Here is a 23,192-nt window from a genome sequence, read left to right as displayed (position 1 = left end):
GATAGGGAGAGAGCACACGGGAGCATGCACAAGCAGGGGGAGGGGCAGAGGCAGAGAGAGAGCAGGCGCCCCGCTAAGCTGGGAGCCTGACGCTGGGCTCCATCCCAGGACTCTGGGGCTCATGACCCGAGTTGAAGGCAGATGCTTAACCGACTGAGCCACCCAGGCGCCCTGGAAAAAGTATTTTTAAAATGAGATTAACTTTAAATCAGCAGATTTTGATTAAAGAAAATTAACCTCCATAATGTAGGTGGGTCTCCATTCAATCAGTTGAAAGCAACCGAAAAAGCCTGACCTCCTTCACGAGGAGGAGAGTTTTGGCGGGAGACTGCCTTTGGACTCACTGCAACACCAACCCTTCCCTGGGTCTACAGCGGCTACGGGGTTTGGATCTACCACCCCCACAATTGTGCAAGCCATTTCCCTAAAGTCTCTCTCTTTCTCCCAATATATGTTTATATACGTTGCATTGGTTCTGTTCTCTGCAGAATCCTGGCTATTATACCACCCTTGAGCTTAATGATAAACATCCCCAGCACCTTTGAAGTCCACTGTGTGCTCCTCCCTGATCATGCTGACTTTCTATTCTGACTTTTTTTCCTGGTACAGTAACCGCCCCTTAACTGAGATTTTGCTTTCATGGTTTCAGTTACCTGTGTGGTTAGCCATGGTCCGATAGCAGAAGATTCTCCTGATACACGGTCAGAAGGTCAATAGTAGGGGCGCCTGGGTGGCACAGCAGTTAAGCGTCTGCCTTCGGCTCAGGGCGTGATCCCGGTGTTATGGGATCGAGCCCCACATCAGGCTCCTCCGCTATGAGCCTGCTTCTTCCTCTCCCACTCCCCCTGCTTGTGTTCCCTCTCCTCACTGGCTGTCTCTATCTCTGTCAAATAAATGAGTAAAATCTTTAAAAAAAAAAAAAAAAAGAAGGCCAATAGTAGCCTGACACTACGTCACAGTGCCTATGTCATTCACCTCACTTCATCTCCTCATGGAGGCATTTTATCATCTCACATCACCACAGGAAGAAGGGTGAGTACAGCAGGCTGTGAAAAAGAGGCCACATTCACACAACTTGTATTAAGTATAATTCTATTTTATTATTAGTTATGGTTGTTAATCTCTTACTGTGCCTAATTTATAAACTAAACATTATTGTAGGTCTGTATATATAGGGAAAAACATGGCATACGTAGGCTTGGATACTACTGGTGCTTCCAGGATCTCAGAACACATCCCCCAGATAAGGGGAGGCTACTGTAATGGAGATACTTGATCAGCAAAATCTTGCAAAGAAGAGATTTGGCACCTCACCCAGTAGATGGCAGGAATGTCACTACATTCGGCAAGGAAACTTGCACTAGGCTTAATGAAGTGCCTAACTTAATGGAGTAATGTCACGTCCTGTCACCATTTAAGTCATGTATCATCTATCAGACCAAAAATGCAGCACCTACGATTCTGCTAATCGGCCTGCCCAGCTCAGGGCTCTTCCGCAGAGATCGGGACGCTCTGAATGACCCCATTACTGCAGAGCAATAACGTTCCTACCAGCCATGCACCCTCCGTTATGGGAAGGAGCTCTGTACCTTCTCAGTTTTCGTAATGGGGAAGATCTGACCTTGCAAAGACTCTTGAATGCATCCCTCCTTTTCCACACCACTACCGGATCCTTGCTTCAGGACTTCATTCCATCTCTCTCACACTGCAGTGTCTAGCCTACCCAGCGTGTTCAGTTTATCATGCCCAGGACTGACCACAACTTTTTCACTCAAAAAACTTCACAGCGGAGTCCCAATACTCTTTCTCTCCTCTACTCTGCACTGGTCTTCACAAAAAGTGAACGATTCTCAAATGTGCCATATACTCCAATGCTTTTGTGTTTTTCTTCTTATTTATCTGTTGTTTTGTATTTGGCCAGAGGCCTTTCCTTTATTTTTCTACCAAAGCATTTCTACACCTATCAGAAGCTCCACTCAAATGACAACCCCATATGAAATTTTTGCTAGTTCCCCTGTCCCATGAGAAAAACTAATTCCCTCTCCTTTACACTCCATAACACCTGTTTCATACCTCTATAGTAAACACTGTGGTACTAGCATTTCACAAATTGGCATTAGGGTTCTGTGGTGATACTTAAAGGAAGAGGGGAAAGATCCCTCTAACTGAAAAGCATGAATGAGCAGTCCTTGGAAGATTACATATACCTAAGGTAAAGAAGAAAGAAGATGAAGCAGACAAGAATCTTTTTAAAAATCTTTTTTTTTAAATTTAAAATATTAAGAAGAAGAAAAAGAGACCAGGAAGAATGCCAGCACTCCCCAAGAGAGGAGTTCACAGTAGCTGGGAGTGGTCATTAAAGTCAGTTGCGACAATGGAGAATGGGAGAGAAACCACTGAATTTGACAACTGGAATTGTGACCCGTGATAAGTTCGGGGGAGAAAAGAGAGTGAAATGAGATTGCAGGGGCTAATGGAGTCAGCAAGTGATTAAGATATGTTCCAGTGAATTTAGGTAACGTGGTAAGGAGAGAAAGCAAGCCATAGTTTGATCTGAAACTATAGCAAGATCAAGAGAAAACCTTCTCTATCATTTCCCCTTCTTCCTTTTCATGAGCCTCCTTCCTTCTCTCTCTCCCTCCCTTCCTACCTTCTTTTTCCTCCTCCTTCTTCTTGGTGTGGAGAACATATGCATTCCTCTCTAAATTAAATATTTGTAGGTTAAGGGGAAGAATCCAGTGAAGAGAAACAAAGCAATGAAATAAAGAGGCAATAACTGATCACATAAGGCTGCGGAAGGGGCAAGAATCGGTGGCCAGAGATCTCAACTTCACAGAGAAATGAACTTCTTTCAAGAAGGGAGGACCGCTTACATAGAAATGCAGGGATGGAGAGAGAGTGAGAGAGAAGGGGGATAATGAGATGTACACATCATGGTGCTTCGATTCATCACAGCACGTGGACTCACTTCTAGTGAGTGACGGTGGTGAGCCCAGGCTGAGATTGTTTGGTCCTGGCACTTGGTGGGTGCTCAGTAAGTGTTTGTCAGAAGAGGAGGGCTTGGCTAAGAATGATAAGAAATCACCCAGCAATAAACAGAAAGTTTGCTTACTGTACAATACAATGTGTGGACTCCATTAACTACAGTTTTCAAGTAGCTTATTATTATAACATTCTCCTGCTAGCACAATCTGGAAACATAAGGGGCAGGAACAGCTGGGAGAGTCTCTGCAGTGTTGGGAATTGACTAGGTGGACTGATGGTAGGAAAAGGGAGAGAAGTGAGGGTTGATTATGATCACGTAGGACACACTTGAAATATGGAGCCAGAAATGTCAAACCATTGTAGAGATGGCCAGCCTAGTCAGATCCAAGCCTCCAGTATCCTGTGAGAATCTCCATGCTAGTCATGTGAGTATGACATATAAATCCCAAAAGTGATAGCTGTCCCACCTCCAGAATGTTTCCTCCATCTGAAATAGTCTTACCCTTACTCACCTTTCATTTGGCTGACTTCTCCTCATCCTTCACCCTTCGGTTTGCTCCAACTTTGGCTGACAAGAGGATCAAGTGAGGTAATAGATGTAAACCACTTAGAATAATGCCTAACAGAAAGTTTTACTAACGCTCAGTGAATGTCAAGGAAAGAAAAAAAGAGAGAAAAAAACCCTCAGGATGATATTACTAAAATCAGGGCTCATCTATAAGAGATAAGCCTTTATTGCTTGAGCCAGTGACCTCTCCTTTTTTTTGTCCAGAAGTTAGTAATGAAGCCAATCCTGGGAAACATCCCCAACTGTGCTTGAGTCACACTCTGTTAATAAGTACAGAGAAGAAGGAATGGTTGTTTATGAATCATAAAAAGTCGCTTGTGTGTCCCTTTAGGAAACACTGTTATATGTAAAATATTTTGAGGCAAACAAAAAAAACCACATTGTTTTATATGTTCTGTGCTAAAGCAGTGACCTGGAGGCACCTGGCTGGTGCAGATGGTTGAGCTGACTCTTGGTTTCAGCTCAGGTCATGATCTCAGGGTTGTGGGATCGAGCCCAGCCTGGGTCTCTGCGCACAGCATGGAGTCTGCCTAAGACTCTCTCTCTGCCCTTCCTCACTGCTCTCTCATGTGCGCTTGATCTCTCTCTCTCTCTCAAATAAATAAATAAATCTTAAAAAAAAAGTAAATAAACAAAGCAGAGACCTGAAAGAATGAATGTTGGTTTTTCACATATATAAGTGGATAAGAAGTATCGATAGCCATAGGAAGAATCATACTTACTGTTTTATAAAATGTTTCCTGAAAAATTCTTCGTCCATTGCTGCCATGCTAATCTTTGAGTATGTTTAAGAAAAGAGAGGAAAATAGAAGTCAGTGGATTAATAACTATCACTTATTAAGCACCCATTATTTATTTACTTTACATAGTGATAAACACTGTGTAAAGCAGCTATATGACTTGGTGTAATTTTAATAACACTGTGGTAGATATTATTGAATTCGTTTTACCTATGGAACTTAGAGATGGTACCCTAGATCATTAATCTAAGAATATACAGAGCTAAGATTTAAAGCCAGGTCAAACCTAGGCACTTGACTACTATGCCATGTTTCCTACTGGGAATTAATTATGAAGCCATTAGTATTGAGACACTAATTACAAATAATTTTTCAGTTGGATAAGATGAAATTTCCTCACATCTATATTATATACTTTGAATATTAGTTTAAAAAATTCATCAGATGATAGGTATATTACATGAATTATAAAGAAGTAAGTATATTAAGTTTGGCAAGGCCTGTATAGATTAATACTCACATTTTGGTAGCTAATGTGTTGAATCAAAGATTTTATGGATTTTTCCTTTTCTATTCCTTCTTTCCTTTTTTTAAATAAAGTGGAAATAACCCTCAGGAGAAAAGTTAGATATTAAAGGAAAATTTGCGAAAACAAACTGAAGCCCACTTTAATGGTGGCTATTTGCAATGACATTCATAAGTATTAATTTTTAAAACTTGACTGGATGTATTTAAATCAAAATGTGTACACACTCCTTTCCTTGTCAAATGACACAGACACGAATAGAAAGCTAATAATGTCCCCTCACTCTTCCATCCTTTCCCTCTGAGTAAACAATTTTGATATGTACCTTACTATTTTTTATATTCATGTAAAAATATACAAATATATAAAGAATACATAAGGATAAGTTATATTACAAAATGTTTCACGATATTCTGCTAATGCATTTTTAAAATTATATATCATGCAGGTTTTTCTCTAAGACAATAATTTGAATCTTAGCCGGAGGTTCTCAACCCTTGCAAAATAGAATTACTTGGAGAGCTTGAAAGAAAAAAATCGCCAGAGCCCCATTCCCAGAGATTCCAGCTTAATTGACCTGGGAGGAGCCTTGGCATCAAGCTCCCCAGTTGACTGTGATGTGTACCTACGTAGTACCACTGATTTAAGCAATCCAAACAGGCCGCAAATACCAGCTGCCTGCCTGAATTGTCCTGGTATGCATTCTCCCAGGAAGGCCCTCCACTGAGATTACAGCATCCGTGCTGATTGGGGAAACTTTGGGAGGCTTATCTCAAATTTTAAGTCTCCTCAAGAAAGTTGGCTATCAGGTAGAAAATTTGTTTAATCTTAAATCATGTTAGGGACACTCACATGACTGCAAGAAATGCTACCGAGGCCAGGAATTCAAAGGCCACATAAATGACAGTCTGCTCTACGAAGCTGGATTTATTCCCAGAGTTGACTAAACTCTATAGAGATTTGCCCTTGCCTGCAGAAGGAGCTTTCCAGATTCAGCCATCACAGGAAGCCACACCCAGAACTTGTTTCTCCCCCTCTGGGAGAGGCACCTTCTCAGTGGGTGCAGGAACTTGTTTGGCCTCTCCAGCCTGGTTTGGGAGAGTCTGCGAGCCTCCCAAGCGGATGCGTGAGTCTGCCCCGGAGAGCTCTTCACTGTTAGTGAAAGAAACATTTGTATGGTCTCTTAGTTGCCTTCACTTTTCGGTACACATTTGAGAAGCATTTGAGAAAATGTAAGATGTACAGAAGAGTTGTGGAGGTTTGTTTCGGTGGGATGAAACAATTGGCTGCCAGAGATTATTAGGTTTTGGTCTGCATTATTGCCATTATTGGTTCTGTCTTTTTCCAATTCCCTTTCCTTTCTCAAACATTTAGTTGGTCACAAGTTTTGAGAGATCGAATGGGTTGTTGGAATTTATTTTGGAGAAAAAAAAATTTTTTTTTTTTTAAAACCTTAGTTTGAAGCTAACATACCATGGCAGGTGTATGGGCAGAGACCATCGCACTGAGCGAAGGAAGGAGTGAGGGGAAAAAAAGACCAAATCAAAATTGTGGTCTTCTTCTCAATTTCTTTCCCAGTTATACAACGATAACATTAAGTGTTTATATTTGATCCCTTCATCCTCCAAAAAATAACTGCCAAGCATTCCAAGGCTAGGTAAACGGCTGGGGTGGGAGTACAAAGGCACCGGACCACCTGGGTATCTGTACTGAACAGACAGGGAGCTGTGTGCTCCAGCAGCCTCTGGGAAGCCCGCCTCCTCCAGGCCCCGCCCCCTACGTCACGGGAGGCAGGGCGGCGGGCGATTGGCTGTTCGCGGAAGCACGGCGGCTCCCGAGCCGGCCGGGAGGGGAGGAGGCGGTCGCGGTTTGGCTCCGGCTCCGGCTCCGGCAACGGAGTTTGGGGGCTGTCTTCTGAGAATTGATCTTACCCACCCGCGCTTCGGCAAAAGCAAATGGCTGGCGTAGAAGCATAAGCCGCTACCAGTCTTCGGATCTGTGCTTGGTTTTTCTCTTGCATCTTGAGAGTCGCGATCGTCATGCGGTGATGTGTGCCGAGGGAGGATTGGTAAGGGTGAATGTGCGAACCCCTTGGACTGTCTTCTGTTTCACTTCTCACCCTACTCCTCGCTCCCTTCCCCTCTTCCTGTCCCGCTTCCCCAATAACTGCTTTCAGGTTTGATGAAGTGCCTCAAAAGTAGACTTTAGGGCTGTTGTTGATTTAGAAAAAAAAAAAAAAAGGAGAAACCCACCATTTTCAGTCACTTGATTTTGATTTCACTAGAGGAATTATTTTATCTGTTCTGAATGCTGGGATTTGTGGAAAGGTAAATTATGCGCGCACACACTTTTGTCATCTCGTTGTGAAATGGAGCAGTTTAAGGCAGTTTTGGCTTTGTCTCAAAGGTAACGACGAGGATGGGGGTTGAAGTTCTAACTCGGTAAATAGACCGGATTTGTTCCTTAGGAAGGAAAAGGTGTGTTTGTGTTGGAGTTTGTTCAGAAATAGTTTTTAAAGGAATGCTGTAAAAAAGCCTGCGTTCTTCCTCGCACACACGAACTTTGCAGAACTTAATAGTTTGGAGCATCCTTCCTCTTACATTATAAAACATAGTCATACTTCACTATGTACAGCAGAGAGACATCAGGTTGGTTCGTGAAACCCTCCAGTTTGGAGAGTCGAGCCTTTGTGACTCTAACAAGGATATGTTTAAACTACCCTTATACGAACGCAGCTGTTTAGAATGTTATCTCAATAAAATCACAAAGTTTCTTCTTTTCATGCTAGTTCTTTGCTAGGAAAAAAACAGTTCTATAATCTGAGAGCCAGCCTCTGAGTCTAATCAGCCTTGAAAGATTGATCCACAAGAATAGGGCGCCTTATCCACCAACTGATTGCTGTATCAGAAAGCTCCAGAGGATATAGTAATTTTTATACTGGGCTGGGTCAAATATCTGTGAAGAGTACCATCATTAAAAAAAAAAAAAAATCTTTGGCTCGTTAAGAGCAGACATGTAACACATGATCACTGTAGCACCTTAAACTCAATTCAGTGCCCCAGTGTGAGCCTGCACTCCAAGCTACTTCAAGAGGTAATGTGTGCTCCTTCTGGACTCTAGTCTCATTACAAATACATATTACATAAGTACATTGTGTTGTTTTTATCAAAATGAGATCATATTTCATATATTGAAAAACAACTTGGCAACATTCAAAATGTTTTAGGGAATTTAAAAAATGACATTGCTAATTTAACGTTTGTTAAATTGTATAAAAAATGGAGAATCTTAGCAGTCTAAAACAGGATTTCAGGGGGGCCTGGATGGTTCAGTTGGTTAAGTGTCTGCCTTCGGCTGAGATCATGATCCCCTGGGTCTTGGGATTGAGCCCCATATCAGGCTCCTTGCTCAGCTTGGAGTCTGCTTCTCCCTCTCCCTCTGCCCCTCCCCCTGCTCATGCTCACGTTCTCTCTCTCTCTCTCAATCTCTCCCTCTCTCTCAAATAAAATCTTTAAAAAACCCCGCAGGATTTCAGGAATGCTTGACCTTTGCATAGCAAGAACCAAATACTTTTTCAATAGAATTACTTAGTGAACCTAAATAGAAACTGAATAGGATATTTTTTATTTCGATGTCAGTAAAATGAAGGAAATGACTCATTGGTTAGACAAATAAACTTCTTAGAATCAATTTTTAAATTAAGAGGTAAAACGTTCACATATTGAAGGCTTCAGTACGTGTTTTAGTTATTGTCTGATCTAGTTAGAAGTAGTTTTTTTCATGAAGGAAAATCAAAGAAAATGCTACCAGTAAGATCCCTTGGGGATTCCCAAAACCCAATGCGTTGGTGAAGATAAATTTAATCTCTCGTCAGTGCTTGAAAAAGGAGAATCTGTTGATCAGCTCTTGGAACAATAACGTGCCTGCTGGATGGTATCACCATCCCTGGGCCATAGTTAGAGCAGCTGAGCAGCTTTCCTTATTGCTACAGAAGAGGTTTGAAGTTGAGTGTGTTCGCTTAAAGACATTATTCCCTTCCTATTATTTACGGTGGACTTATTTCATTTCAGAAATTCCCTTAGCCATAGAAACACTTTCCATGGAACAAGTAGCATTATTAGAATAAGAAGTAATAGTGGTACTAGTTTCATAGAAGAGCTGTGGCCTTCATGGAATCTTTCTTTATGCTTCTAAGTGAAGGGTATATTCATATAACAATTTGAGGTAATAATATGGGAAAATGTATTAAAATCTGTAAATCTTTGCAGGCTTTGACCCAATAATCCTGGGTCTAAAAATATATACTGTGGAAATCATCTGAATTTTATATCAAGATTTATAAATGTGTTCATTATAGTGTTGTCTGTAATATGAAAAAAACATAAGAAAGCCCCCAACAGCAAAATACTTAAATTAACGTACTATATATCTATATTGATAAAATTCAGTTTCGAAAATAGTTTTGAAAAACTTTCATGCTTTAGAAAGATCCTTGCAGTGTACTGAGTGAAAAAGCAAGATTATTATCTTAAATGTGTAAAATAAAATTTTGAAATATAAAATACCATTTTCTCGAATATTAAGCCCTTACTACATGTCAGGGATTTTTCTAAATTAACAAACCTTGAACAACATTGAACAAGACTGTTGTACTTCCTGTTTGCCTACAAGTTCCTGTTTGTATCAGTGGGTATATTCACTGACATATGAAAAAGAAATTGGATTTCTAGGTGGTAGAGTTATAGCATTTTAAAAATATTTTTTCTCATATTCCCTAATCTTCTACAACTATTATTTTTTTATGATCACAAAAATACTGTTTTGAAAAATATTGCCAAGAAATACCAAAACCGAAATTAACACTCTAAGGTCTACATTTTATATGCTAGTAAGCCCTTTTCAAAAGATACAATAAAACATCGAGATAAATAGACACCCATGTGAAAAATTATGCTCAATGAAAAATAGGCACAAATGGGCAATCACAGAAGGGAAAAATGGACTCTTTTTAAGGTTGAGAGCAGAGGGATGTTTACCTCCCTGTATTGGGAGAATATTCAGCATAGGAATAAGTTACCACATTTTTACATATCACGTTAACAAACATGGAAAGCAAATCAAAATGTGTGAAGTTGTTGGGAAGGAAGACTTTTTAAGGATGTGGAAAAATGTTTGTGATAGGAGGAATGAAAAGTTACAAAATCTTACTTTTGAAAAAAAATATCCTATCTATCCACAGAAACTACTTTATTGGTGGAGAATAAACCAAATGTTAATGTTACTTATGTGTGGGGTGATGGGGTTCTGGGTGGTTTCTGGTTTTCCTCATGGTATTATTTTGTAGTTTTGTAAAATTTCTACAGTAAATATATTTTAGTTATCAGGAAAAACAAGTCAGTATCCTAATAAAGCGATTTGTCCTACAGAGAAGAGTACAATGATGATACTTGCTTTCCCTTCTTGTGTAAAGCATCTTTGGCCTGTGTGGGTAGTGCCTGTCTGGTGTTGTCATTTTTTCTGGATTATATTTGCTGGTGAGAACATTTGGATTATAAGGGAAATCCCAAGATAAAACTTATTCTAGTCACATTCACTCTTCTGCCCCCAGCTGTTTTCTGAAATAATAAGCAGTGTTGGACTGATTAAAGCTTTATTCCTTTTCATTTCCTGTTGATCACATCTGCTTGGGGCCCAAGCCACTAGGCTTTAATTAAACACTCCGTAATTTCTTTTTCTAAAATCTACTTACTCCATTTAAGGCCTTTCTGAATGAGGAAGAGGAAGGAATACAACTGTATTTCTGTTAACAAAACAAATTTATAAAATTTCAGCTCTTTATGTAGGAAAGGTAATAAACAAATCAGAGTAGCTTATAAGAAAGAAGGTGAAAATCAGTTTTAAATTATCCAAAAATGTTGGGGTGTCTGGGTGGCTCAGTCAATTAAGTGTCTGCTTTTGGCTCAGATTGTGATCCCAGAGTCCCAGGCGCAAGCCCTGAGCCCCATCCCCACTCCCAGCCCAGGGTCTGTCTGGCTTCCTGCTCAGGAGGGAGTCTGCTTCTCCCTCTGCCCCTCCTGCCCCTCACCCCACTTGAAGTAACACTGTGCGTGCCTGTGCGCTCTCTCTCTCTCTGTCTCTCTCAGATAGATTTAAAAAAAATGATCCAAAAATGTTGTGAACTCTTTTTCTTCAAGTTATTGTTCTCATAATTTGCACTATTTAAAACATTCTCATTTCCCTTATAGGCTGTAACAATACGCTGAAGGTTATAGTTAAAAAAATCTTAATTTATAATATCCTTTCTTCACTAAAGTCTTTCCTAGAGAGGTGTTCTCATATTTTTATCACAAAGATTCTCTCTACTTACCTGTGATTCCCTTCTGCTAACAAATCAACATTTCTACCTTGCCACTTTAGAGAAATGCCTGATTCTGAACTATTATAATACTTTTAAGGTTCCTAAACCAGGGACTGAGAGAAAAGTGAAATGTTTTCAATAAGGTAATGGAATTTTATTTGTTTGTTTGTTTGTTTATTTATTTTAGAGAGAGAGTGAGCACAGAGGTGGGGGGGGGTTGGGAGTGGGCAGGGGAGTGTGAAGAGGGAGAAGGAGAATCTCCAGCCGCCTCCTGCTGAGTGTGGAGCCAGAAAGGGAGGGGGGGGCTCCATTTCAGAACCCTGAGATCATGACCTGAGCCAAAACCAAGATGCTTAACTTACTGATCCACCTAGGCGCCCCAGAAAGATGGAATTTTAAAACATAATTCTTACTCAGAGTCCTATACTGTCTTGCCTCTCTCAAATTGTAACATTTCATTTAAGCTAAGCGAAAGCAAAAGAGCGGGTATTGTGGTCCCCAGTGCCCAGTTTGTCACAGTTTTCCCTGCTTGATTTGGGTCATGGTCCAGATGGACGGGATGGCGGTAAGGACGTGTGGGTAGAGTATGTGGCATTAAAGATGCAGTATTGTACCTGGCAGAGGACAGGAGGGATATTGGGGAATCAGAGAGTGGTCCCTCCGAGGTTCTTACTGTGTTGCCCTTGCCAGCCGTTGGTGCTGCTGTTGTCACAGGGGTGCATTCAGAGCTACCTTTGGAAAGGTACCTCTGATGATACCACTCTTTGTTAGGTTACTGGTCAACTGTGTTCTGAAGCACATTGCTCCCTTTTCCTAGTCTAGTCCTCCTACCTTTTCTCCCCCATTCTGATGTGTCTTTCAACTTCTTGCAAAGAAGTCCTTTAAATGTCCATATCACACCCTCTCAAATGCCTTCGATGATTTCCCATTTCCTTCATGTTAAGTATAAATTCTTCCTCTTAGTAAGAACTTACGTGGTCCTACCATAGATTTCCATCTTAATTCCCCCTCACTCCTTAGTTTGTACTTGAAGCTCCAGCCATATTGAAGTACTCAGCAGTATTTAAATGAACACTGGGTTTTTCAGCCACCTAGCCTCTCTGATAACATTTCCTTTTCTAAAATCTACAAATCTCTCCTCCCAGATTGTAGACATTTCACAAAGTTCATTTAACATGCTCTCTCTCCCCAGAAGCCTACCCTCCACTCCCTTTCTATCTTCCAACCTCATATCATGTCTTCTCACAGGACTTTCTGCTTTCTAAATTTTTATGTTGTATGATTCCACTGGTGTTATCTTTTGAGTATGTTGACCTGTTCTGGGCACTTTTATTCTTTTTTGACATACCCTGAGCACGGTGCTTAAGACAAGGTGAAATAAATGAACACTAAATGTCAGCTCCTAGGAGGCAGAGATCTTGGTCTGTTTTCTTCCCTGACTTATTTCTGTTATCTGTCACATTGCCTGGCATTTGGTAGAAACTCAACAAACAGTAGTTGAGAGATGAAGTTATTCAGCATGTTAGGCACAGTGCATTTTCTCCTAAACCTCCTTACAAAACTTTGTGAGGTGGAGGATGTTATTTCCATTTTACAGACATGGAAACTGAGGCTCAGGGGCTCAGGGCTTGTGGTATGTGGCAGACTGCCAATCTGACCGAGTGTCAGTATCACTTGAACTTGTTAGAGCTTGTATTTTTTCTACTAGCTACAGATGCATTTGTTGCTTTTTTGAAAACAGCTAATTATATCGTCACTTCTTATGTAAGAAGAATGTGTTTTAAAGGATGAGCAGCACTGTGTTGATTATGGCCATTGATTATGAATCCATTTTACAATTCCAGTGAACACCATTATCTTCTTAATACCATTTACAACTTTCATTTGTCCCTCACTGGTTTTATATACTATCCCTTGTAAGACTTACAGGCCTTGGGGACAGTTTAAATATATGTGTTGAGACAATTTGAATTCACTCATACCTCATTATACTGCACTTCAGCTTACTGAGCTTTGCAGATAATTGAATTTTTTACAAATTGAAGGTTTGCGGCAACCGTGTCGAACAAGTCTACCAGTGCCATTTTCCTAACAGCATTTACTCACTTTGTGTCTCCGTGTCACATTTTAGTGATTCTTGCAATATCTCAAGCTTTTTCATTCTTATTATGTTATTTAATTATTATTATATTTGTTACGGTGATCAGTGATCAAAAAATAAAACTCAGTTTAATCTGCAAAAAACCTTTGGAAAATATTTGATGTAGTCTACTGATTTAGCCCCTAGTTTTACAAGTATATACCATCTTTCAGCAGTTAAATTCTTTCCATTTTAGCTACAAATAGCTCCATTTTTTCCCCTCTAATTCCTCATTCTTTTTTTTTTTTTTAAAGATTTTATTTATTTATTTGACAGAGATAGAGACAGCCAGCGAGAGAGGGAACACAAGCAGGGGGAGTGGGAGAGGAAGAAGCAGGCTCATAGCGGAGGAGCCTGATGTGGGGCTCGATCCCAGAACGCTGGGATCACGCCCTGAGCTGAAGGCAGATGCTTACCGACTGCGCCACCCAGGCACCCCTCTAATCCCTCATTTTTAGGCATGTTATTTTCTTTGGCTCTAAAAAAAAATTTCTGTGGTTACACATCCAGAAAATACCCTGTTTCTTTGTATAAAAGGGTAATTTCACTGATTATTTGAGCAACTGTAGTATAAACACTATTGGGATAGAATTGATTAGTCGCATGAAAATAATGATATTGAATGCATGGAGAAAATATATTTAGAAATAATTAAAAATAAGTTTTTCCAGAGCAGATTTGAGTTGCCTTTGTCTGTGGTTTTCAAAGTCTGGTACCCATCAACATCAGTTGAACTTGGTAGAAATAGAAATTCTCAGGCTCCACTGCACATCTGTTGAATCTGAAACTGGTGTGTGTGTGCATGCATGAGTGAGTGCGTGCGTGTGTGCATGCGTGTGTGTGTGTAGGGCGCAGAGGCTGTGTTTTCACAAACTCCAGGTGATTCTGATCTGTGATAGTTTGAGAACATAGGCTTATGGCAAGATCCTTGATGAACAGTCCATATTCACTGGGTTTTGGCAGGCAGGTGCTTGGTCTAGTTGAAAAGGCCTCTAAGGAAGACAATTCTATTGACTCTTATATGCCATTTCACATACCTGTGTGTTATTACTGAGCTGGCTCCAAAAGACATAATTAAACATTTTTGTGTTTCATAAGGGAAAAAGGAGGACATTTTTTTCATGTTCGTGCCTGGGGAATCAAGTTTTCTTATCAGAGGTCCTGAGTGCCTTTGTGGAGGTGTGGAATGATATAGATTCCTACTCTGATCATTCAAATTATAATTAATTAATTCCATATAAAGTTAGAGTCCCAGCATAAACATATTTTCATAGTGCATCTGTATACAACACAGGCTGTGTTCTTTCAATATACTTGGGATTTAATCAAGTCAGATTAAGTCTCTCATTTATTGCTGAAATGTTTTGTCTGTTCTCTTTATCCTCTCAGGCCCACATGATGCTGAATGGGTTCATTTCAGATTATTGGAGATATGTCATGTTATGAAGATACTGTAAATCAGCAGAAAGAACCTTGAAATAGGTTCTTTAGTAAGAAATGAAAACCTGACCTTCAAGTGTTTTTCCCCCCAGACTTTAATTTTCTAATATATGGAGCAATGAAGGTGATATTTGAAAGTATAATGACTTGTTTTTTAATTTGAGATTCCTTTTATACCTAGAAATGTATATGCCCTACATAAGTATAATGTGTTTTACTGCAATGATTATCTAAGCTTTTTGCAGAAAATTTTTATTTATTTTTTTTAAGTAATCTCTACACCTAACATGGGTCTTGAAAGTCACAGCCTTGAGATCGAGAGTCAATCAAGAGTCCCATGCGCTACCAACTGAGCCAGCCAGGTGCTGCCCACCCCCGCCCCCCAATTAAACTTTTTGCAGAAAATTATTTAAATTCTATTTCACAGCTAATTTTTCATAAAGAAGATAATCTCCCATCGCTATTTGGGCATTTAAGTAAGCTCTCTTAAAATTTAACCACCTCCGCCTATGAGATTTTTAGTAATAATCTTTTGTCCAAAGGAGACCTGAGTGCTTGAGGTGGCTTTGCAACATTTTTAATTACATTCAATATTTCTTGGCAGGGACACACATATTTGCCTTTATGATGAAGCTTATATACTAACTCGTGTTTCTGTTTTCTCTGACATAATATCAAGTATTATTAGTATGATACACATGCTTCTTGTGGACGGATGTGAATATCTTTTTCAGTATTGAAGCGGCATGCTTGTCTTGCATTTTATAAGGTTGTTCTTAAAGCAGAAACTTAAAGGGTTGCATCTTTTCCCTGAATCTTTTTTTTTTTAAAGATTTTATTTATTTATTCGACAGAGATAGAGACAGCCAGCGAGAGAGGGAACACAGCAGGGGAGTGGGAGAGGAAGAAGCAGGCTCCTAGCGGAGGAGCCCGATGTGGGGCTCGATCCCAGAACGCCAGGATCATGCCCTGAGCCGAAGGCAGACCCTTAACTGCTGTGCCACTCAGGCGCCCCCTTTTCCCTGAATCTTAAATGTAGAAGCAATCACTAACTTCCATGTATGCTTTTCTCTACCATGAGCCTTTGGCTTTGTGATTAAACTTGGACATGTTTGGTGGGATTAGTTTGAGAATAGTATTTCACTGAAATGAAGATCTGTTTTCTAATGATAAAGTAAATATGTATTTTCATAGTAAAAAATATGGACATGTACAGAAGATATTTAAACGTTATCTATTAATTACTACCACAAAATAGCCAGTGTTAATGGTTTAAAATTTTTTTTATTGCAAATTTATATATAGAAATAGTTTATATATTCCTGTTGAGTTCATACTAGTATACAGGTCTAAATCACAGATTAAAACCTTATAAACCCCATTCTTAAAAAAGATTTTATTTATTGATTTATTTGAGAATGAGAGTGAGTGAGAGCGCACAAGTCAGGGGGAGGGGCAGAGGGAGAAGCAGACTTCACGCTTAACTGACTGAGCCTTGCAGGTGCCCCCAAACATTTTTTTAATAAAAATTCATTTGAATATCTTTTAAACAGCTGTATTATAGCTCCATTTAGATATACCACAATTTAACAATTTCTCTTTTTCTGGACACTTGGATTAGGGCCCTTTTCAGTGCTGAATTACCATCTTTCTCCTCAGGGCCAAGGAGGACGAACATTTTAAGGCATATTACCTTTTGGCTCCAGAGAAGTAAAGAAGCAGGCTAGATTACCCCAGCACTGTATGAAAGCTTGCTTTCATTGAGCATTATGAATAAAGAAACTCTTTGCTATATTTAGTACAAAAAAATATTTAAAAAATATTAATTTAATTGCTTTTTTTAGGTGACTGGTGAAGTTCAAAATATTCTTTTTTTTTTTTAAAGATTTTATTTATTTATTTGACAGAGATAGAGACAGCCAGCGAGAGAGGGAACACAAGCAGGGGGAATGGGAGAGGAAGAAGCAGGCTCTTAGTGGAAAAGCCTGATGTGGGGCTCGATCCCATAACGCCGGGATCACGCCCTGAGCCGAAGGCAGACGCTTAACCGCTGTGCCATCCAGGCGCCCCAAAATATTCTTTCGTATGGATTTATAGTTCATCAGTGTCCGTGTATTTGTTTGTGCTCTTCTCTCAGCTATGTTCTTCTTTTAAATATTTAAACCAGAAATGAATAGTTTCTGATATTGCTTTTGTAAGATACCAATGTAAAAGATAGGCCATTGTGAGTGATAATAGGACTTGTTAGGATGAAAATGATACAGTAGGGCAGATCCTCCAAATTCGCTGTGAAAATTTTAAGGTAGATACAAATGTGAATGAATCTTAGTGATTTTAAATATAGTTTAAGCACGCTATCGTACAAAATTTTCGCAAACATAAAATCTTGTATTCAGACTATGACTTAAATCATTTGACACATTTATAAATAATGTGCAGTTTAGGAATTAATAAAAGCCTACCAATATATGAATGAGTAATAAAACGGAGTGGAGAGAACAGCTGGGTTATTTTATGTGGCTGCCACTAACTTGATGTATAGTGATGGGTGAATCAGTGTCTCTGAGCCTCAGTTTTCTTGTGTATAAAGTATTTAATTGGATATTTAAGATTTTTTCCAGCTTTAAAATTATAAATTTTCAATTTAAGTTGCTAAGCCTTATCATCTTTAAATACTTTTCTTTTACTTTAGTTTTCAGAAAACTTCCTCCTTGGGGCGCCTGGGTGGCACAGTGGTTAAGCGTCTGCCTTCGGCTCAGGGCGTGATCCCAGTGTTATGGGATCAAGCCCCACATCAGGCTCCTCCACTATAAGCCTGCTCCTTCCTCTCCCACTCCCCCTGCTTGTGTTCCCTCTCTTGCTGGCTGTCTCTATCTCTGTCAAATAAATAAATAAAATCTTTAAAAAAAAAAAAAAAAGAAAACTTCCTCCTTAAGGGTTTTATAACAATGAAATTCAAATACCTAGTTATTTTTAAAAATAGGGTTTATTTTTAATTTCCCTTTTTAAATGTTCATTTTTTAAAAGATTTTATTTATTTATTTATTTATTTATTTATTTATTTATTTATTTAAGAGAGAGAGAGACAGAGAGAGAGAATGCAGGGGGGAGAGGGAGAGAGACTCTCAGACCACGCTGAGCATGAAGCCCAACATGGGGCTTGACCCCACCACCCTGAGACCATGAGCCGAACCCAAGAGTCAGACACTTAACTGACTGCGCCACCCAGGCGCCCCTTTATCTCCTTTTTTATGTCTTCTTGTGGCATAGTCTTGTTAGTGGCCATTTTAGGGTTACATCCTATAAATCTAATTTTTTTTTAGGAGAGAGAGCACAGTGTATGCACGCAGGGGGAAGGGACAGAGGGAGAGAGAGAATCTTAAGCAGGCTCCACGCTCAGCACAGAACCCAAAGCAGGGCTTAATCTCACAGCCATGAGATCATGACCTGAGCTGAAATCAAGAGTCAGACCCTTAACCAGCTGAGCCATCCAGGTGCCCCTCCATGCTATAAATCTTAATATGAGACTCTAATAACTTTAGCATGTACAATAAAAGATATAGTGAGATCATGAAATAACTAAGCTTTTATGATTTGTGGAGCTGGTGTATACAAGTTTGTTATGGGCGTTCTGGCTTTTGTTGTGTATCGGAGGGGTGTTACTTCATTCATATCTTCATTCCACAAATACATATTGAAAGTCTACTCTGTGCCTGATAACTTTTTAGGCCTAGGTTGTATCAGTGAACAAAACAGATAGAAATTGCCCCTCTAATGAAGAGGAGAGGCAACAAGAGCTAAAATACAAAAATAATTTTATGATGTTAGAAAGTGATGCAAAAGTTCTATGAAAAATAAAACTGGGAAGGTGAACAGGGATTGCTCCGGGGATGCTGTGGGGGGTGGCATGATGGAGGGGAGGAGTAGTAGATTGGAGAGGACTTTGTGACACTGACAGCTGCTGTCATAATTAAGATGAGAAACTCTAGAGAGTTTTAAATTGTGGAAAGTTCAGGATATAACTTGGGTTTTAAGTGGACTAAGTGATAGTGGTAGAGGTGATGCCAAGCAGTGAGATTCTGGATATATTTTAGAGGAAGAGCCAAGAGAATTTGCTGACCGACTATATGTGGGTTTGTTTGTTTTTTTGAGGGAGAGAGCAAGCATGAGCGGGGAGGAGGGCAGCAGAGGGAGAGGGAGAGAACCTTAAGCAGACTCCAAGCTGAGCACGGAGCCTGATGAGGGGCTCAATCTCACGACCTGAAATCATGACCTGAGCCAAAATCAAGAGTCAGAAACTTACCTGGCTGAGCCACCCAGACACCCATATATGTGGGTTTTAAGGAAAGGACAGGACCCTGGGATGAATCCGAGGCTTGTGACTGAGGATCTGGGAGGGTGAAATGGCCATCACCTGATAGGGCTGATCTGTGGAGGAAACCGGTTTGGGGGGAGGAGCACAGTTCTGTTCATGTTACCGTCTAGCCATGGACTGCCTCGTTGGTAGTCAGATACATGAGTCTGGAGTTGTGGGCTGAGCTGGAGGACAGTTACATGGGGAGAACCTGTAGAAGTTCCGGTTTGATGGCTTTGGTTTTCTCAGTACAAGAGAAACAAGGTCATCACAGGAAGAAAGTCAGGAGGGAGATAGGGCAAGTGAGAGGAGAAGGTGTGAAATACTTGTCTATGAGAGTGGGAAAATGACAAGTGTGGAGATGCTGTGTGCTTGCCGTCAGCATGTGTGGCCAGTGCTGGATTCTGATTCACGGTCAGTAACTGAAAGTGACACTGATCAGGGAGCTTATGTGTTTCTCTCCAGGTACTTTCCACCTGTAGGTACTGCAACCGGGTATAAGAGGGATTTACATATAACTGATTTGAATACAATTAGGGTAAGAGTTTTGCCAAGAAAGGAGAGCAGAGCTAAGGGGTAGAGAGAATATATACGGAAGTGATAGCAGGTTTGACCATAAAATTGAAACTGAATAAAGGGAAGTGAGACCATGCATGAAGGGGGGCAGGGAAGGATCGTGGTTTAGTTGCTTACAGGTCCCTGTGGGGTCAGATGGTACTGAAGTCAAGTTAAAAATGAATCATTTAAAAGCAACTTGTATTTGTGTATACTGGATCATGTGTCAAATACATGCAAAGAGTTTTCTATTGAATGCATCAAATGAGTATTTTTAAATTAAATACAAATAGTTGATTTGTTAACTTTAGTTCTTCAAATGAAGTATGTCTTTAGTTCTTTTTTCCTTTAAATGACATAAGTTCACATTTTTCATACCAGTCCTCTTCTTTCTCCCAACCCTCGTGTTCTGTGGTAGGCTGCCCAGAGGCTGTGTGCCTTCTGCCAACTTATTGCTCAAGTGTTTGTGTCCTTTGTCAGAGCTCTAATAGCCACGGGGGCTCTCATTCCATCTGAGATATTTGGATTAGGCTTGGGTAACAAGCCACTCACTGAGCTGTGTCCCTTGGGTGAGTTTCTCAATCACTCTGAGCCTCTGTGTTTTCAACCCTAAATGGGGATAATAATATGTACTTTGTTGTGAAGATTAAAGTTATCATATATTTATCCCCAGCACAGAACTCGGCTTGTCTTTATAAATGGTAGATATTGTTATGATCTTAGGTTTATTGGATGAATATTTTATTAGTGTTGAATAATCAAGTCTCAAAAACTTGCTATTCTGTCATTTCAATGACATATATTTTAGGAGTACTGTCTAGAATTACCAGTGTCAAAACACAGTATTCAAGATTGTTATCATTAACAGTTTCATATGCGTGTGATTTTTCAGCTTTAAGAATAGACAGAGACATATTGAGAACTCACCATGAGTATGGGTGAGCTTTTTTTAGTTCCCAGTAACAGAGAGACATGCATACAGCTTCACCCTTTTCCCTGCTTTTTTGCTAGCTTAAACCAGTTTGAAGCCTAAGCATCAATGAAAGGTAACTCATTTGAATATGTGGTCCTTTCAAGGGAAAGCTGAGATACATTGAAGAAAACAGATGGTAAAGCTTTCAGTGTCTGAATGTGTGTGTATATATATATGTTTTATTCTCACTTGAGAGGATCGAAGAATGTCTTTACATTTAATGTGTTTGGAAACATTAAGGATGGGTAGCTCTTCCCAGTATAAAACCGTGCATCTAGGTACCACACTCATATATTATACGTCTCTCTTCTTTCAAAATAAACATGCATTTGAAAATTGAGATTTGACTCTTCAGCCGTAATGATATCAAACACATCACTCGTTGCTGTGGAGGGTTCCTTCCCTCGGTCTCACTTAGAAGCTGCTTCTGTGATGTTGCACAGTATCTTTTGTTTCTGTCTCTGCAGCATCAGTCACAGCGTCTAGTTTTCAGGTCATGTTGAATGAATTGGGGCTGAGTGAACTTGGTTTAAGCAGTCTTTTCTAAAGATGCATAAGGGCTATGTACTGGAGTAGAGCTGATCTTTTCCCGGTTAGGGTCCTAAGAATGACAAAACTATCACAACGATTTCTTCGTGAGTGGTGAAAATGAAAGATACTATGAGTTTTCTTATATACCTGTATAGCACTTCCTCCCATGTTAATAATCAGCAATTATCAAAAGTGATTACTTCAGTTCAGTGTTTTAGCCCTTACCTGGCCTCTTGCATACGTCTAAAATAAAGAATATGTACTTCTCCTGAGGATTTAGTTCAAGAAGTTCAATTAATAGAAACTATTAAAGAGCACACAGAACTCCAAGATGACTTTATTTGGCAAATCCGATTCCTCCCGCCCACTGGAGAGCACTGAGGATTGTGAGACTTTGTTATTCAAGATCCAGTTTTCCCACTAAATAAATTGACCCTTGTCATCACCGAACCCTATTAGATACATCTATAACTGTTCATATTTTTTCCAAAGATTATGTGGGGTGATGAAAATACTTTCTCCTTTTAGATCACAGGAGAGTCGTTACCAAAGGAACCATGCCAGCCTATCCCTTTGGCACCTGATGCAACAAAGAAGCCAGCAAAGATATCAAATGATGCATCATTTTGCCATCGTTATTACCTGTCAGATAAGGAATTGGTCTCCTTGAGGGCAGTAAGCCTCTTATAGAGAGTTGGACAAGTAAGTCATCGAAGACCCAGAGTAGAATAAGCCCAAATTTTATCAGGGCTCACTGTGCTTCAGGGAGAGCTACCTGAGACATCTAGGTCAAGGAGACTTTCATGTCTGGAGTCTACTGTGAAATAATGCCTATCTTATTCTCAGAAACCTGTAAATATAAAATGACTCTGTATTTTTTACTGACCCTGCTAGATAACTTGTCTTTCTTCCATGGTCTCGAGCATATAACAACTTTGATATTTTGTTAGGGTTTTCTCATCTTGGTCCAGAAGAAGATTGGAAGTCTGTCAAGACCAAGACCTATTGTTCTCCCTTGCTGAGCTTTTGGAAATGTTGGCTGAAACTGACTGTAACTATATTAAATCTGTAGAAAGAATCAATCCTGCCAACCTCTGGGGATTTTTGTGGAAACTAGACCTTCACAATTTTAGTTAATTTTAGCCTTGGATGATAGCATGCTTGCATGGGCTGTCACGTCACTGGTACATAGCCTTGGTCTGTACATTCAGAGGAGATGGGCTTGCCGGTGACAGGAGGGTTAACTAATAAATGGTTCACTCTTAATTTCAACTTCTTTTGAAATAAAGTGATTTAGTGTAGAGTAGTGGTTCTTGAAGTGTGGTTCAGGAACAGCAGCACTACCTGGAACTGTGTGAGATATGCAAATTCGTTTTTTTTTTTAAGATTTTATTTATTTATTTGAGAGACAGATAGTGAGAGAGAGCATGAGCAGCAGGGAGAGGGAGAAGCAGGCTCCCCGCCGAGCAGGGAGCCCGACTTGGGTTCGAGTCCAGGGTCCTGGGATCACAACCCACGCCGAAGGCAGACGCTCAACCGACTGAGCCACCCAGGCGCCCCTAGATATGCCAATTCTTGAGCCCTCACCCCAGACCTGCGGAATCAGAAGGTCAGGGGTATGGCTCAGGACACTCTGATGTCTGGTGGAGTTTGACAGCTACAAACAGCACCTTGAAGTGACTGTACATAAGAATGTTTTTCTCTTTCAGACAAGTGAGCTCATGTGTATATATATCAAGTTATTTGTCGGTTGGTGATGACCTCAGAAATTTTTAAATACTAACTGGGCCCCAGGGAGTTCATTACCCCATATTTACCTTTGGTAATCTGCCTTGCTACAAACTTTTCATTAAGTATTCATTAAGGGAAACAGGGTTTTTGAGAACTGTTTGCTTTCAAGTACATTTGTATTCAAGAAGGAATATAGTGTGATATGTTATTTTAGGCACACTCTGTTATTGAAGGATTTTGGTTTTTAATATCTAGGAAAAAATATGCACTAATTAGAAATAATGTAGTTTT

At 39.9% G+C, this 23,192-nt stretch overlaps 1 protein-coding gene across 1 annotated transcript in view; it reads left to right on the top strand.

Moving 5' to 3' along the window:
- The first annotated feature begins 6,641 nt into the window (after positions 1–6,641).
- ATP10D (ATPase phospholipid transporting 10D (putative)) overlaps positions 6,642–23,192 on the top strand; it is a 105,028-nt gene continuing 88,477 nt past the window's right edge. The window contains exon 1 of the mRNA XM_002917019.4: positions 6,642–6,887. The gene's annotated coding sequence lies outside the window, so the exon portion shown is untranslated. The remainder of the gene's footprint in view (positions 6,888–23,192) is intronic.

Source organism: Ailuropoda melanoleuca, chromosome 11 (genome assembly GCF_002007445.2).
Source record: "Ailuropoda melanoleuca isolate Jingjing chromosome 11, ASM200744v2, whole genome shotgun sequence".
NCBI lineage: Eukaryota > Metazoa > Chordata > Mammalia > Carnivora > Ursidae > Ailuropoda > Ailuropoda melanoleuca.
The sequence above is the reverse complement of the archived record's forward strand: the minus strand, read 5'-3'. Positions and strand labels throughout refer to the sequence as shown.